We start from the raw sequence: 19449 nt of genomic DNA, 5'->3' as shown, positions 1-19449 counted from the left end.
ATATTTTTTACGCATCAAAAGTGCCCTTTTTAGAATGGAATCGTCAACTTCAGTTAGAAATCTGAGTCTTAGTTAAATATATTTATGGCAAAAGAAGTTTAGAAGCATATTAAAAATTAATTTAGAATGTATTCATTTTTCCCTATTATTGAAAAGAATTTTGAGTTAAAAAAGTAGCGTAATATTTTATATGGAGGTTATTCCAAAACGAGAATATATAGAGATGATGTTTGATAGAAATATTCAATCCCTTCAAAATGCACAATTCACAATTTGAGCTAGTTTAGTTGCAATATATGCATAAAATATTCGAAAACCCCCAAAATTTGACTGTACCTCTATATGGGGCCCGTACCAAAACATTGACCTATAAAATTGAGCTGTTGACGAAAATCCAATGGTATTCAAGAAAAGTTTATTTTTTTGTCTTTCTTGAAGATTGAAAGTGACTTCAGAAAGAATTTACATTCTTGGTATTATTTTTGTTTTGTAAGCGGTGAATGTATTTTGTGCAAGGAGTGTTGATATTAATTGATCGACAGATGCTATCAAAGACGAGGGCTAGGTTTTCATCTTTGACAAATGGAATGCCATTCACTCTTATTTCGCAGGCCACGTGCGAATTTTCTTGCTTTAGCAACTCCGTCTTCAGCGTGACTATTTCCGCTTTGATGACCTCACATTCACAGGATTTTTTTTCAAGATTTGAAACTCTCGACAAGACATCATCCAAGTCGGCTCTAATGACAGATAAGTTCTTATTAAATTCTTCCAGAATTCGATTTTCAGTGTCTCTTAACATCGTTTTAACGTCACTCTTTAATCTATCACTCAACTTCGTGAAACGATCATCAAGAATTTGGAGCAGGCGAAAAGGCGAATCGGATATTTTCGGTGTTTTTGAACAATTACCAGTGGAAAGTAGATTTAAGCTCTCTCTGTCACGTTTATCGCGTTTAGGGGCTCTTGTGTCTTTTATAACGCCCTCATTTTCTAAAGAGAGATTCATCTGCGTAATATTTAAATCATTAGATTCAGCCATTTTGAAATGTAAAGAGTTTCTTTTTTTAATTTTAATTTACTTGTGTTAACACAGTGTGATTATTACGAATTATTTTAATTATTAACAAATGTGTGTGACTGAATATAGGTAATATCGATATTGGTTGCTTTCGATAGTATACTTTTAGGTATGAATGTGTTATGAACGTAAAAAAAGCTTTTTTTAGAGGAGCGCGTTTATTTCAACGTCGATAATTATGCCTGTTCGATAACTTCTCAAGTAAAAAGTATTTGCAAGTTCCTGCAACTACTTGCAAGTTCTCCCAGTTCTCTTATACTGAACAAGTTTGTTATCGAACAGCATTTTGTAAAAGTTTGTACAAATTTGTACAAAATTTTGGGTTATCGTACAGACCTATTGTTGACGTTTGGCGCGAGAGATTTCAATGTAAGCACTCTCACTGTATTTCTCCGATTTGCTCTCCTTACTTTATGGTGAATGCTCACTGTTTTGTTTTTTTTTTCTCTTGTTGTGTTGTATTTTGGTTTTCTTTTTGTTTTTATTTTCTTTGACAAATTACCAATAAGAAATGTAATTTGAATTAGAAGCACAGAAAAACTTTGAACAAAGCTTCTTTTAGCACTTATTAATACAGGGTGTTTTATTTTACAGATTAGAACGTCCTGTTTATAGTTTTGACGACTGTTATTCAAATATTAAGAAATGTTGTAGGAGCGAAATCAAAACACGTCCGCACACGTCGATTAACGTAAACTTCCTTTGTAGATGATCGGGAAGACGATGAATTCGGTGTTCGGCTACAGATGATCGGGAAGACGATGAATTCGGTGTTCGGCTACAGTTGATCGGGAAGACGATGAATTCGGTGTTCGGCTATAGATGATCGGCAACACGATGGGCTCGGCAGTCGGGTGTTAATGTTCGGGAGTGCGATGAATGTCGGCTTCGGCGCTCGGCTGTTGATGTTCGGGAGTTAGTCTAGGCTACGATCTAGTATCTAGCATGCGCTACTGAGTACGAAACAGCTGACCTGAAGGCCCTGTGGAACAGCTGGCACGAATGCCCTGTGGAACAGCTGACCTGAAGGCCCTGTGGAACTGCTGACCCGAAGGCCCAGTGGAACAGCTGACCCGAAGGTCCTGTGGAACTGCTGACCCGAAGGCCCAGTGGAATGGCTGACCCGAAGGCCCTGTGGAACAGCTGACTCGAAGGTTCTGTGGAACAGCTGACCCGAAGGTCCTGTGGAACTGCTGACCCGAAGGCCCAGTGGAACAGCTGACCCGAAGGCCCTGTGGAACTGCTGACCCGAAGGCCCAGTGGTACAGCTGACCCGAAGGTCTGTGTATGTATCAGTCACCACAACTTAATGGGTAGCTCTCAAAAAATATTCCCAACGCTAGGCACCGAGGCGTAAGTTGGCGGACTTAGAGCAACCTTCTGTTCCAGCCCGTGTAGCAAACTCCCTGCAGTAGTAAGCTCACCATTCTCAACCATTTCTGAAATACTTCAGTGACCTAAAGTATGAAGTAAATGAGAATTATTAGCCGTAAGCACTGACGGCGGTCGTTGTAAAGTTACACCGGAATGCACTTATCCTTTGCATTACTTGTTATCCCCGAAGCGGATGGGTAGTAATGATGTAGTGTATGTTGCATATTGGACGGCTGGTTCGGTATAGTAAAGGTAGTTGTTGTAGAATTATGTACGTGAATATTTTGTCACGTTACATCTCCCCCCACTTCGGAAAGGGATACTTCGTATACCAAAGGAATACTGGAATCAAAATTCAGATTTCTTCTTCCTTCTAAATTTTGGCTTTGGTTTTTGCTTCTTTTCCAGTTTTTGGCAGTGACTTTCGTTGATAGGTGTAGCTTCAAAGGGTACCACCTCTGTTCTCTGTAATATGGCCGGATGTTCGCTTGCATTGAACGAGACGGTATTAGATCCTCCTGTTTTGGGTTCTTCGTTTGCAATCGATGGTGATCGATGGTTGGATGATGTCAGTGCTTCGGTGACGAGACGGCCAGTTGAACATCTGCTAGTGGATTGCCGGCTGGTGGCAGATTCTGTGCCCGTCGATTGGTTGGCGGCTGGTTTCATCGATGTTCGGTTTTCCGACGTATATGTTAATTGTTGGTTTGGTTGTAATGGAGTCATGTGTTCTCTGAACTTGTTGTGATACTGCCGGCTCTTTGGGCTATAGAAGAAGTGACCCCGGTCCCTGTCCCTGGCGACTTCGACGTTCGTATCTTCTCGGCAATGACAGTTCCTTGTCAGTATATCCTCATTGCCACAATACGAACAAAAGATCTTCCAACTGGCCCTGCAATGAAAACGAGTGTGACCTTTCTGTTTGCATCGCCAGCAATGCGTTGAACGTTGATAACTTTCGGCTCCATGAGTAAGCATGTGTGAGGTATGTGGACGTTTGGCACGAGTTTCATCCATTTTTAAGATCTCGAAGTCGTCCGTGAGTGACATGAGTTCGTCCAAGGTCTGGAAATCACAACGACGGATGTAGTGGCGATATTCAGAGCGGAGACCATCGTAGATTCGGTCGAGGTGAACCATATCACGGAGGGTGGGGTGTTGTTTCGCCATGGTCAGCATCTGCAGGATAAAGTCCTTCGCCTTTTCTTGGTAATCTTGCCGGCGGTTGTAGAAGCAATTCTCTAATTGCGCCAGATGTCGCTTCGACAAAAAGAACTTCTCGGCTTCCCCTCGGAAAGTGCTCCAAGACACAATATCGTTCCTCTTCACCCTGTACAACTTCAAGGCGTTATTCTCGAGGATGATGGGTAGGGTGGAAATTAAACGGTAGTGGGGTACTCTATAGCACTCGGCCAATTCCTCAAGCCTTTCTAGGAACTCCACCAAGTTCCTTCGCCAGCGTATTTCAGGTTCCAGCGCTGCACAATATTTATGGTTTCGGAATCGCACGCCTCTCGTCGGGAGGCAGCTTCTGGAACGGTCAAGCATTCCTTTGTGATCACAGTTCTCTCCTCGGCATTCAATTCGTTTTCTAACTCCCAAAGAAAAATTTTGGTGCAGGTCTCCTGCCGCTTCTTCCACACGAGTTCTGCCAACTGCTTCCTCAAGTATCCGACTGTTAAACCTTCCGTCGGTATTGCTGCCACCTGACATTGCACTACGAGCTGCTCCTTCCTCAGTAAATAAATCCAATCCAATGATTCTTCTTTTAACTTCTTATCGCATTTGTGACTCGACTCGTCGTCGTTGGCGGTGGTTTCGGGTGCGATTTTGAATCGCGTCCCTGCTCGGGCGCCATTTGTAACGTGATTTTGTCGTCGGCTGGGGTAAGCAGACTCGCTGGGATTTGGCAGCTAGGGCCTCGTGTTGAGTTACCGGCTTCTTCAACGAGGAAAACGATGTTGTTTGTGTTTGGTGTTCGGCTGTAGATGATCGGGATGACGATGTATTCGGTGTTCGGCTGTAGATGATCGGGAAGACGATGAATTCGGTGTTCGGCTACAGATGATCGGGAAGACGATGAATTCGGTGTTCGGCTACAGATGATCGGGATGACGATGTATTCGGTGTTCGGCTGTAGATGATCGGGAAGACAATGAATTCGGTGTTCGGCTATAGATGATCGGGAAGACGATGAATTCGGTGTTCGGCTTTAGATGATCGGGAAGACGATGAATTCGGTGTTCGGCTACAGATGATCGGGAAGACGATGAATTCGGTGTTCGGCTATAGATGATCGGGAAGACGATGGGCTCGGCAGTCGGATGTTGATGTTCGGGATAGCGGTGTGTTCGGCAGTCGGCTGCTGGTGTTCGGGAATTCAACGGGTTCGGTGTTCGGTTGGTGATGTTCGGCAACACGATGGGCTCGGCAGTCGGATGTTAATGTTCGGGAGTGCGATGAATGTCGGCTTCGGCGCTCGGCTGTTGATGTTCGGGAGTTACGATCTAGTATCTACCATGCGCTACTGAGTACGAAACAGCTGACCCGAAGGCCCTGTGGAACAGCTGGCACGAATGCCCTGTGGAACAGCTGACCCGAAGGCCCTGTGGAACAGCTGACACGAATGCCCTGTGGAACAGCTGACCCGAAGGTCCTGTAGAACTGCTGACCCGAAGGCCCAGTGGAACTGCTGACCCGAAGGCCCAGTGGAACAGCTGACCCGTAGGCCCTGTGGAACAGCTGACCCGAAGGTCCTGTGGAACAGCTGACCCGAAGGTCCTGTGGAACTGCTGACCCGAAGGCCCAGTGGTACAGCTGACCCGAAGGCCCTGTGGAACTGCTGAAGGCCCTGTGTATGTATCAGCCACCACAACTTAATGGGTAGCTCGCAAAAAGTATTCCCAACACTAGGCACCGAGGCGTAAGTTGGCAGACTTAAAGCAACCTTCTGTTCCAGCCCGTGTAGCAAACTCCCTGCAGTAGTAAGCTCACCATTCTCAACCATTTCTGAAATACTTCAGTGACCTAAAGTATGAAGTAAATGAGAATTATTAGTCGTAAGCACTGACGGCGGTCGTTGTAAAGTTACACCGGAATGCACTTATCCTTTGCATTACTTGTTATCCCCGAAGCGGATGGATAGTAATGATGTAGTGTATGTTGCATATTGGACGGCTGGTTCGGCATGGTAAAGGTATTTGTTGTAGAATTATGTACGTGAACATTTTGTCACGTTAAAACACTTGTATGGGAGCTACACTAAAATATTGACCTAACTTAATAATTTTTTGCAAATATTAGCTTAACCAATAATTCATCATATTAGAAGATTTTAGATTCATCAAGTAAGAAATGTAGGTAAAACCGTAAAAACACTTCATAGTTTTTATGGTACCCATTTATGAGGGCTTCGAATATACCTCTCCAATTACTCAATTTGCACCAAAACTGTGTTCCGTTATATTGATTGAAGTGTAAACATTCGAAAAATATTAACATTAGATCACTCAAAGGCTTCCTTGAATTAATCTCCGTTTTTTGGAATCTTGCCCCAATGTGAGACGTATCGACTGTGGAATGGCTTCTCTGTCCTAGAACTTTTCGTTTTTCAAATGCAAATGTGTTTTTATACATTAACGGATATTCGGCCGTTAAAATGTATTTCTTAAAGACAAACGCTATTTTGCGCTGCCTTTGAAGTTATGAGTTTTGTCTTTGAAAGCTAACATTCCGTGACAACATTTTTGATATGTTTTCAAAGACGTGGGTTCAAATCCCAGCCGGGCTCAGCCTGTTTTTTATTTTTTTAAAACTTTGCCCGTTAGGGCGAAGATTATTTTTAATGGTTTGCATTTGAAAAACGAAAATTATATCTGGAAAAGATATAAGAGATGAAGGTCGACACCTACCATCTTTTGTCGATAATAAAGAAGACTTTGACAGCCCCTTACGGCCAAAGATATTCCAAGCCATGTCTGAATTTTGTATTTCCGCAAAGCTCATTCGGCTTCTTAAGATGATATTAAGTGATACTCAGTAAAATATACTAAAAGAGGTTTCTGACAAAATACAGCTGTTCGTGTGATCCCGTCAACATCCTGCTGAAATTTGCCTTTGGAGTCCGTGTCGAAATCTGTGCTGGTGATGGGAAGTAAAAACCCGTTTGTAAAATGGATCAAACTCAGTTGTGGAGGAAGTAAACTCTGTGGCGAGCAGCGGCGGTGTTGAAACTGCAACAGCTGGTCGGATGGAAGTCACCTATCTCACTAAAGTTCTCAACTTGTCGCTAGCCACCCACATCTTTCCCGAAAATAGACCCCCTACTAAAGCCTGGCAAGGATGCCCACAAAGGTGAATCGTGCAGACCTATTTTGCTTTTGTTGCCCGTAGCAAAGTCCCTGTCAAGAACTCCACGCTATTTGAGGTCATCGAGCATACTACGCTCCGGCCAAGTTTGAAACGTTGGATAATCAATTATGTATGTGGACGCCAGTCGTACATAGGATTTAGAATCAAGAAGTCCAAGACGCGTAGAGTGAAACAGGGAGTTGTCCAAGGTGGGGTAATATTGCCGGAACTGTCTAACCTATACCTCTCCTGAATTCCAACCGCTGCAGACGGCATTGAGTTCGTAACGTATGCGGATGATTGTACGATCTTGGCGTCAGGTGCCTGCCCAGCAAAGATGCTATTCAATAATGGGTGCAAGTGATCTGACATGTCATCTTTTTAGCATCTTCATCGATGAATTTTATAAGAGCGTGGACTCCAAGAGATGCTATTCATTTTTGGATCCAAAGCATGTCATTTCCACCAATGCTTTGATTGTCAGGGCTGTTGAAAAGGTGCAGTGTGTCGTGCGGGCCTGTGCCGCATGTTGGGTAGATGTTTTGCACGGTGTCATCAATCCTTGCCCTATAGGAATTTAGACGGCTGCAGCATCCCGAGCGTACTGAGCCAAAACTACTCTGCTTTGTCCTAACAGCTGACGCTTCTTAGCTCCGATAGATGGTGGATGTTCTCGGAGGACCGCATTCACAAGATAGTTGTTTATTGCATCTGCGACTGCATTCATGTGAATGCTATTTAAACCTGCTTGATAGGCTTGTTGATCTAGTAGTTATCTCTTGTAACGTTGGACGTCTCTTGCTAGATCATGAAGACCCCTGGGCCTGTCTGGGTCTGTGGTCTGAATTCTATTATCATTGACTATGACATTCAACTCTATTATTCTCAACTCTGCCGCCTAGGTGGTGAACAGAGTGGCCGTAGATTTATTGGCTGATATTTGTATATTACTCGCGTGGTAAGATCAGACAAAAATGAGTTCAGTCTTTCACAAATGTCACCAGGGAAGGCACCTGACGCCAAGATCGTACTATCATCCGAATACGTTACGATCTCAATACCGTCTGCAGCGGTTGGAATTCAGGAGAGGTATAGGTTAGACAGTTCCGGCAATATTAGCTCACCTTGGACAACTCCCTGTTTCACTCTACGGGTCTTGGACTTCTTGATTCTATAATTGATTATCCAACGTTTCAAACTTGGCCGGAGCGTAGTCTGCTCGATGACCTCAAATAGCGTGGAGTTCTTGACAGTATCAAAGGGTTTTGATAAATCAAGCGCCACTATCACTGTTCTATCGCACGGCCTGCTCTGATTGAGTCCTCGACTAATATGTGTGGAGATGGATTCCTATTGATTGGCAACTAGACAGTTATTTCTGATGATGGGGAGGAATAAAGCCCCACGGGTCTTTGCTACGGGCAACAAAAGCAAAATCGGTCTGCACGATTCACCTTTGTGGGCATCCTTGCCAGGCTTTAGTGGGTGGTCTGTTTTCGGGAAAGATTTGGGTGGCTAGCCACAGGTTGAGAACTTTAGTGAGATAGGTGACTTCCATCCGACCAGCTGTTGCAGTTCACCGTCGCTGCTCGCAACAGAGTTTACTTCCTCCACAACTAAGTTTGATTCATTTTACAAACGGGTTTTTACTTCCCATCACCAGTACAGATTTCGACATGGACTCCAAAGGCATATTATTACTACATATTTCCTGAATTTTATTTTACAACATTTTGGAAATGTACATACACTCTTTTGTTTTGTAGGGGTCTACAAATCGACTTGTTTTTGAGGTTCTGTAGAGGAGGATTCTATAGACCAGGCAAGGAAACTTTTATAATACCAAAGAATGCAGTCCGACGCTATCATTCATTCCTATAATAATCAATCTTATATAGCTTTAAAACGTATTTAGATAAATGAAAGAAAATATATATGTGTATAAATAAAAACACAAAATTTATCTCCTTGGATCGAATGGGTTCAAATACTGATGACATTCAAAAGATCGGATCTTTCCCGACTTCCTTTGAATGGGTCCAAATGCTGATGGAAAGATCGGATCTTTTAAGACCTCCTTTGAATGGGTTCATATGCTGATGAAAAGATCGTATCGTTCACGACTTCATTTGAACCAATGCAAAAGATCCAGTGAAATCCTGGCATCTCATAGAACCACTTCCATAAAATTTTGCTGGGTGGTGTGCAGCCCTGGTGGAAAGTAACGCAAAATTGTTAAAAAAAGTAAAAAAGGAGGTACCTTTAGGAATGAGCCGACATGGACCATTTTGAAAGTGGATCTTATTTTGGAAGACATGCCTTTCGTCACCTAGTCATTTTAGTTGATCGCCGCATAATTTAGAGCTTTTGCACCATTATATCAGGAGTAAAAATATCCAATGGATCCTTAAACATTGCACTTTTGTAAGAAGCGTACCGTAAGGAGTTCATCGATATGGCCAATTTTCGAACTTTAACTAAGTTTGGACAAAATATTATGAGCGCAAATTGCGCTTCAGACAGACATTGCTAAATCGACTCCATATTGTATGAAACGGAAGGTACAACAACTCACCTATATTTTGCCTTCCAATTAAAATGTGAAAATAATATACAATATTGATTAAATATGCCAATTAAAAAATGTCGTAATTTTTGTTACGCTCCAATTGTAACGAATTTGTTAAAGTGACTATAATTTCATAATTTTCAACGAAATCGAAAGTAGATTAAGTATTCTTTTTAATCTAATTTGAATCTAATACCATTTACGATATGTACTCGCATGTATGTATGTGTGTATTGCCAAATACGCTGAATAGGCTTTTCGGGCTACTGATTTCCTAAAAAAATCCATTCGAAATATGTAATGAATTGAGTCCTTTATTCTCATGAATTCCCATGCAGATATTTTCGTTTCGCTAGATATAATTGCCCTCTAGAGTTGAATTTCAAGTGAATTGCTTTCACTGCTGCAACTGTTCGCCGATAAAATGTTTGTATTAATTACTTAATTCAATCGTTCTACTCTTCAAACGTATTTAACTAATAAAAATATTCACTCTCATGTTGTTACCTCCTTTCAAGTAGTATGCGGCATGTTGGTTAATCTGAAAATGTTTAAAAAAATAATCTAAGAGCTTACGACGAGTGGGATGGAAATACTATGTGCGAGTACGTATGAATGTGTTTTTAACAAGAATGACATTTTACTGCTATTCATTCGAATATACCCATGTATGTAACGCCGTCCTTCTCGTTGTTGTCAGAATTAATTTAGTTATTTTTGATGATTCTGACTCTCGGATACTGTTGCCATAGCAGACAGGCGACTGGCAAACTGGAAGGATGAACTACAAACAAATGTCCGTCCTGGTAAAATGATGCTGCCTGTCTGCTGGCTCGGACTGCCACCAACCACCGCATCAAATGTATTTAACGTTTCACCACTTTTGCTAATAATGAGCAAATATTTACCAGTCAGTAACGTGAAGTGATGCTATCACCATTTTTTCTCAACCAGCAGGACAACCAAAACTCACAAATATGTACACACACACTAACACACCTTTGTTGCAGGACAAAGAAAGTACAACAACACCAACCGAGAACAAAAATGATGGCTTCAGGTTGCTACACAACATTGATGGTAAATGGTGATGGGTAATTACGATGGGCGTTGGCAATGGGTCGTCGTAGCATTGGAAACAAGCAGATAACGCTTCTTCGAACTGAACGGAAGGCTCGAATAAAATTTATTCCGATTGCGATGAGATAATACAAAAACATATTGGCAGAAATTGTAGCCGAAGGCTTATGTTCCTGTCCAGGTTCATTTATATTATCCATTCAAGTATGGCAGTACTTAACAATAGTTACCAAGCTAGCTGAGTATACAGACGTTCGTTAGACTATAATTCAACTCATCAAATAAATTATGAATAAAATTTGAATGTAAATGAATAAAGTACGGAGGCCGACGTCAGTATACATATACCTACAAACCTGCAGATATACGTCTACATTGTAGATAAACATAATCACAATAGTGATTTCTAACTATGCAAGAAGTTGTAGTGAGAATAATATTTGGATCTTGAATTGAAACGGAGACAAGGGCGAGAGATTATGGATTAGATAACTGGCATACGAATGATGGACTATACAATACATAAACATTTATATTTTTAGCAAGTCTCTTAGGATACCAGCTGTACATCCCAGCAAAATGTTCGATGCATGAGCATGTGTGCAATAGAGTTATGACTTTTTTACACCCTCGTATCCCTGTATCATATTTTGATGATTTATTACCAAGATTACATAAAAACATTAATAACAAAGCGTTAAAAAACCTGCCGCACAAGGGATTTTAAAATTTTTATTTATCAGCACATTGGACAATATTTTGACGTCACTGCACTATAGGTAATTTGGCCTGTTTTCGAGGCAAAAATTAATAACGGTGGATGTAAACTATTTGTTAATATATGATGCCTCTTGCATCAATATTAACCTTAAACCCGACAGCCGCAGCTCGTCTGGGTAAAAACTAAGAAGACCGAACGTCTGATCACTTTGAGTGGTTGTAATTCACTATCAAATTTATTTAAATATTTCCTTAACTGTAACTTGGTATTATTTCTATACAATTCTTATCAACTATTTCTAAAAATACTACAAACATGTGATCATTGAAGCAGGTCATAAAATCTTAAGTGCAACAACTTCGACTTAGTGCACACCCAAACAATTATCATTGCAGCTACCACTGCATGTGGGATCTTCTAATCTTCAATGACCCAATCAATACAAAATATAAAATTCTGTTCAAAATATTTTGAACATGCTGCCCACTCGCAAAAGGGATGGCAACAACAAAATTCTGTTCAAAATATTTTGAACATGCTGGCCGCTCGCAAAGGGATGCCAAATACAATTTTTATTTAAACATAAAACAGATGGATTCTTAGACACATCTATAGCAATGCGAGTGATATTACAATAAACTAATATCAATAATAGATGACTGCATATTATAAAATACAAATAAAAAATATTCTAAAATAGAAAGTATGCAAATCTGTTCAAAGTAATTTGAACATGCTGCCCACTCACAAAGAGATGACAGCTACAATCTCTGTTCAAAGTATTTTGAACATGCTGGGCACTCGCAAAGGTATGGCAAATACAACTTTTATTTAAACTAAAACAGATCGATCCTATGCGAAGCATTTTAAGACACTCTAACATTCTTATACAAACTAAAGCAATGTGAGCGATACTTATATTAATAATAGGGATCAATTATAAACTACAATGGCATATACAAATAAAAATATTCTAAAATATAAAAAGTGAAATAAATGAAACATTTGAGCAGCAACTTTTATGTGATGGCACCCAGCAGCCTTTGCATCCATTTAACGACAGGACCTCTCTTCCAACGATGTTTGATTTTCTTTTCAGCTGTATGTTGCTGCCCAGGTTCTTTAAATAATATAACTTGTTCAGCCACTGTAGTCTTCAAATTTGTGGCGTAAGTATCACCGGCAATCACGCTGACACCACATATTTTAATTCGAGCAGAAGGTTTCTTCTTCATCATACCATACGTTCTCATCATCGTATGAGGGAACTCCAAGTGTTTTCTAAAATTAGAAAATTTATAAAATGCAAAAGTATTAACTTTACCCTTAGGGCCTCGTTTCATTGGAGCTCGTCCTGGATATCTTTTGGCCCTCATAACTGCCAAAGGTATCTCATCTTCTATTTTCGATTCCTTTTCATCCTTGCATGTATCTCCTTTTTTCTTTTGTGGACTGTATTTTTTGGTTACATGAGTTTGTTCATGTTTTCCTTGTTCAACGAAGTTATCGACTTCCAACAGTTTCTGATCCAGTACAGTTAGTTGCTCTGCCTTTCTTTCTTCTTCCAAAGTCCTTTCGATTACCTCATTAAGTATTGATTTTACCTCATGTCTCATAGGTATAAATCCTTCAGATTTCTGCAGACATTCTGCATTATTTGGTAGTTGCCCGGCCAAAGGTTCATCTTCTAAACGCTGCCATTCTACAGCTTCTTTTTCTACTTCCCCATTCCTGGGGTTAACATAATTTTCTTCTTTATCAGACTGCGGCGTAGCATCCTTTTTGAGCTGCCCAGTTAAACGTTCGTCTTTCAAATGTCGTGGTGTTATTTCAGTTTCATCTAACTGTATCTCTTCCAAGACATCTTCCTGTTTTATATTCACAAACAAATTCCATCCACAGTGAGGGCTTGCCGGGACCACCAAACATTTAGCGGAACTCGTTATAATATTATCCAGTTCCTTCAATATTGGATGATATATTTTATCTACCCTCATCATTAGTTTTCTCGCATCTTCGAGATCTACTTCGTCTTCTATTCCTTTAAGCGCCTTCAGCGCCAATGCATAACAGTAGTTCATGCTATCCATTCTAATTCTAATGGATGACATTTCCATAGTATGCAGATTGGACGATATAAAAGTACAGACGGTTACCACCATATCTGCCTTTTTGCCAAAATTATTAAAATGGATTCCTTTAATTTGGAATTCCACAAAATCATCACCAATTTTAATCATCTTGTTTTTATTTTTATATTTCCAACAAATTAAATTTAAACTATGTCGTTGTTCAAGCCACGACAAACGCTTTACCGATCCACTTTATCGGTTTATAAAAAAAACTAACCACTTTTATTCGGGCAGAACATATTTAACAATTCTTCAAAATTGCTAAAGTATTTTTTTAAATCAAGCACTTCCATTCGCCAGTTCCATTGAGTCTCTTACCGCGGGTGGGGGAAAACTCAATATTGCGAAGGACCAAATTTTTTTAAATCAAGCACTTCCATTCGCCAGCTCTATTGAGTCTCTTACCGCGGGTGGGGGAAAACTCAATATTGCGAAGGACCAAAATGTATAAATATAAAATTGATGCCGCAGCATCCAACAGACAGCCGCAGCTCGTCTGTAAAAAATAAGAAAAGACGCCGACGTCTTAACACAAAGAGTGGTTGTAAGTCACTATCAAATTTATTTAAATATTTCCTTAACTGTAACTTGGTATTATTTCTATACAATTCTTATCAACTATTTCTAAAAATACTACAAACATGTGATCATTGAAGCAGGTCATAAAATCTTAAGTGCAACAACTTCGACTTAGTGCACACCCAAACAATTATCATTGCAGCTACCACTGCATGTGGGATCTTCTAATCTTCAATGACCCAATCAATACAAAATATAAAATTCTGTTCAAAATATTTTGAACATGCTGCCCACTCGCAAAAGGGATGGCAACAACAAAATTCTGTTCAAAATATTTTGAACATGCTGGCCGCTCGCAAAGGGATGCCAAATACAATTTTTATTTAAACATAAAACAGATGGATTCTTAGACACATCTATAGCAATGCGAGTGATATTACAATAAACTAATATCAATAATAGATGACTGCATATTATAAAATACAAATAAAAAATATTCTAAAATAGAAAGTATGCAAATCTGTTCAAAGTAATTTGAACATGCTGCCCACTCACAAAGAGATGACAGCTACAATCTCTGTTCAAAGTATTTTGAACAGTGGACTTATGGGTATTTTATACATTTTTAATTATTTATATAGAAAAGTAGACTTAAACAAAGATTTACACAGTAGAATTCGGTTTTAGCGAACATCGGTCATAAGCAACGACTATTATAACGCACATAGTTTTTTGTTCCAACAAATTTCGAACACGAAATTTCACTCCGCTAGTAGAATTTCTTACAATTTGTTTGTTATTATATAATATTTAAAAGTAAGCTGAAATAAGAATTTTACAGACGAACACGTTTATTACGAACGCCGGATATGACGAACAAATTTTCTTGTTTCTACCTCCTATTCTTATTTTACCTATTTTATTCATTACAACCCAATGAACGCGGTCAAAACGAAAACAGGTTTATAACGATCTAAAATGTTGATCCGCCAGAAGATCTTTATAAACATTGAGATGTTTAAAATATTTAAATCTTTATAAATATTATATGTTTAAAAGGACCAAATAAATCGTGTAAACATTCTTCAAAACATAAAGTCAATTTTCGAGGTACATAAAGGTATACATACATACATATGTACATATTCACTTAGAAAATCTCCCAAAAATAGTAATAATACTACGATATATTGGTCCATTAAGTATTTGAGTTGACTATCTATTTCTCGGAGCGGATCGATCTTTCTAGTACCTTTTCCTAAAAGGAACTAGTTCTTTTGTATAGTTCTATAGGTCCAACTAGTTCCGAGACCGATGTATTTCAATGAATCTTTCTCTTTCGTCGTTCTTTTTATTTCCTTCGTTCCAAATAGTTCCGAGACCGATATAGTTCAATGCATCGTTCTTTTTATTTCCTTCGTTCTAAATAGTTGAGAGACCGTAATAGTTCAACGAATCTTTCTCTTTCATCGTTTCTTTTTTGTTTTCATCGTTTGGTGGATTAATTGACATAAAAATAAATAAATTGTAGCGATGTATCGTGCATATGATTTACGTTTATTTAACGATGTGGCTGCATCTGAATAATGAACAAAACGAACAAGAAAGATCGAAGTGAGTGTCGAATGAAAGGAACTGTATGAACTAATGAAACAGTATGAATTCTAGAGCTGGATATAGTTCCAAAAGTTCCTTGTACGTAATAGTTCCTTGGAACTAGTTCGTTCCAGAACTACACAATTTTATTAATTGTACCGATCTTAATAACGCGAAAAGATAAAACAATTAAATAAATAATCTTATTTTCCATCGATTAAAAATATACCTTACAGCCCAAGAACACAAAATCTTTTCATATAAGAGCAGGACGTTTGCATATAGAAAAGCAGGAGGTCTTCTTATAGAAGAGAAGGAGGACTTCTTATACAAGAGCAGGAGGTCTGCTCATAGTAGAGCAGGGCGTCTTCTCGTAGAAGAGAAGGACGTTTGCATATAGAAGGGCAGGAGGTCTTCTTATATAAGAGCAGGAGGTCTGCTCATAGAAGAGAAGGACGTCTTCTCATAGAAGAGCAGGAGACCTTCTTATAAAAAAACCAGATGGTCTTCTCATGGAAGAGCAGGACCCTTCTTATAGAAAAGCATAAGATTTTCTCATTGAAGACCAAGATGTCTACTTATAGAAGACATGAAGGTTTTTCATAGAATATCTGGAGGTCTACTATTAGAAGATTTGGGGGTCTTCACATGGAAGGTCTTCTTATAGAATATCTGGAGGTCTTCTTTTAGAACATTTAAAGCCTCTTATAGGAGACCTAGGGTCTTCTTATAGAAAACCTAGGGTCTTCTTATAGAAAAGCTAGGGTCTTCTTATAGAAAACCTAGGGTCTTCTTATGGAAGATTTGAGGCCTTCTTATAGAAAAACTGGAGGACTTCTTATAGAAGACCTGAATGTCATAATATAGCAGATCTGAAGGACTTCTTATAGAACACCTGAATGTCATCCTATAGAAGGGCTGGAGGTCAGTTTGTAGAAGACGTGGGGCCATCTTATATAATATCTGGAGGAGTTATTTTAGAAAATCTGCAAGAATCGTTATACATCATCTGGAGGTTTTCCTATGGTGGCTATGGACGTTTCCTTATAGAAGACCCGGAAGCCTTCGTATAGAAGACCTGGAGGTCTACTTATACAAGATCTGGAGGTCTTCTTATAGAAGATCCAGGGGTTTTACAATAGAAGATCTGGGAGTCAAACAAAGTGAAACATTTCCGTTGGGAAAAATCTATGCCATATGGCATAGTATGAAATATAAAAAATCTGGCAGCTCCATTGAACTATATTTCGGATCTTTTTTTCGTTTTAATTATTAAGGCAATGATTATCTACTAAATTAAATACAAAAAGTTAACAAAAAAAATATTTTTGTTAATAAAATATATAAAATTATAAGATGGTATTTTCGTGCAAATTTTAAATCGAACGAGGAGCGCTTGCTCTTTGAGACATAACAATGTATAGGGTCCACCAATCAAAAATTTTTGTCGAATCATTTTTAGATAACACTTCAGGGAAACATACAAAATTATTAAAAAAAGAGTGCCCAAAAGTATTTTGCCTTAAAACGGGCTTAAAAAACTGCCATATGGCATAGAATCACCGAAAGGGTTAATGTAATAAAATAGAAACAAGTAAGAAAGTATCAGTCGGCTTTGCCGACAGAGATATACCCTCAGCCTGTGTATATTGAAACAAATTTTCCCAAAATACGTTTAAAAATTTTGGGCGTTTGAAACGACAAAAATGTTGATTAGGATTAAATATCAAAAGTTTTGCGGAGGAGATACTAAAAGGAATGGATCGACATTGACCGTTATGGAAGTGGATCTCCAGCCACAACATATGGTGCCATAGCGGGTTTTTACACTCTTCGGGCTGTTTGCTCAAGAAGTATGGACTTGCCCCTAAAAAACTTTTATCATCGTAATTGAGGCAGCGAATACAAGTTGCTTCAATAAAAATCAAAGTGAATCGATATCAGGTCTTAAAGTGAACTTATCCGAAATTTTGTGTGGGAGTTACCGGATGGAGTGGACAAATATAGTCCAAATTCGAACCTGATCTATACCTATTAGATATATTAGGATGTGTAAAGTATGGACCAATTCGGCCACTCCCTTTAAGAGTTACCGTATGAACAAAATTTCCGAACATTTTTGAACTTTTGTGGGGGAGGTACCTGAAGGAGTGGACCGATATGGCTTATCTTCAAACTTAAACTATGTTTGGACAAAATATTACTAAGGCCAAATTTTGGACCGAATCGGCAGATCCGTTCTAGAGTTATCTTACGCTCCAACCAACACACGTGGTGTCATAGGGGTTTTTTGCAACTTTCAGGCTATTTTCTCAGGAAGTATGGACTTGCCCCTAATGAAACTTGTACCGCCGTATAGGGGGCCGTGAATACAAGTTGCTAAAACAAAAATCAAAGCAATTCGAGAGATGGCCCTAAATGAACTTTTCCGAAATTTTGTGTGGGAGGTACCAGAAGGAGTGGACTGATTGAGTCCATATTGAAACCTTATTTAAGTCTGGTACAAGTTTCACATAACATATGTTTGGGTCCTGCAAACAAATATATGTTTGGGTGCAAACAAATTATATGTTTGGGTGATACAAACCCAAAAGCCACACAAAAAAAAAAACAAACACATGCACTAGTGGGCGCTTTCTTCTCACTTGCTCTCAACAACCGCTCACTGGCTATTTCTAACATGTAAACACATTTATGAATGGGGGTGTTTTTATTGAAAAAAGCAAAGCAACATAACACACTTAAATAAAAGAAAAACTGAATGAAATAAATTATAAAAGTCGCACTTTAAAAAAAAAATTATATAGAAACATCGTTGAACGCTTCTTCTTAGTTGTAAAATAAAACACATTTTCTTCAAAGTTGAAATCATCAGCGGGAAATCGGCATCTGGAATCAAATGATTATATCTTTATATATAAAAGGAAATGATGTTAGTTACTACGCTTATAACTGAAGAACCGCTGAACTGATTTTGACAATTCGCAACAATTCGGAATGGTATTATGGCAGAAAAGGATAAAACCTTAAAAAATCGCGAAAATCTGCAAAAATTTTGCAAAAATATTTTTGAAAAAATTCAAATTTCCGAAACATTTCTATCGAGTTTCGCGTTTGGCGTATACCGTGACACTATTTTGGACAGTTGTACGCCTCTGTTTTGTGAAGTTGTGTAGAAATATTGTATTCAAAATCATATCGATCTTTATATATTTTCAAGCGTCTTTTTAGGAAATTAACAGCGAACAAATGGTTAAAAGGGGAGTGTTTAGTTTAGAGTTTGTAAAGATTAGTAGTGGTTTCGGTCAGATTCCGATTGAAGAGATGGAGATGATAACGCCGAAAGTGGTTTCCACAGCTTTTAGGAAAAAAGTACAAAATCCACACAATTTGAGTTATTTGAAAAATCGAGAGCTCGGAGGTAATTTCATTGGAAGTGAGGTTGCGGCAGATATGTATACTAGAGTGGTTTTTGAACTCAAAGGAAGTTTTTTTGTCAAATTTTTTTTGCTGCATCACCCCCCAAAGTGTTTAGTTTTGTAAGATTTTAAGATTTCCAAAGTTTGAGCACAATTGGAATATGTTAACACGTGCCACTGCACAGTGGTGGCACTTACATGGGAAGGTGTGACACAAATACTTCTAGATGATATCGACACCTCCAAATAATAGTATGCTAAGTTGAAAAAGTGAGTTTTACAGGAGAAGCTCTCAAAGTGTGGAAATTTTTTTGAACCTCGGTACTATGCTAAGTCAATATTTGTTTATAACTTCTGTTCGGATTGACCGATCATTGCCAAAATTTGACAGAATTTAAGTTAAAGGACGTTCGACACTTCCAAATAATAGTTTGATAATTCTGAACAGTGAGTTTTGCAGGGCAAGCTCTAAAAGTTTGGACATTTCTTTGACCTTCAGTACTATGCTAAGTAAATATTTGTTTATAACTTCTGTTCGGATTGTCCGATTATTACCAAAATTTGACAGAATTTAAGTTAAAGGACGTTAAATATAAAAATGTAAAGAA

This window comes from Musca autumnalis, unplaced genomic scaffold (assembly GCF_047663935.1).
Source record: "Musca autumnalis isolate F117 unplaced genomic scaffold, ASM4766393v1 scaffold_2, whole genome shotgun sequence".
Classification (NCBI taxonomy): domain Eukaryota; kingdom Metazoa; phylum Arthropoda; class Insecta; order Diptera; family Muscidae; genus Musca; species Musca autumnalis.
Note: the sequence above shows the minus strand (reverse complement) of the source record.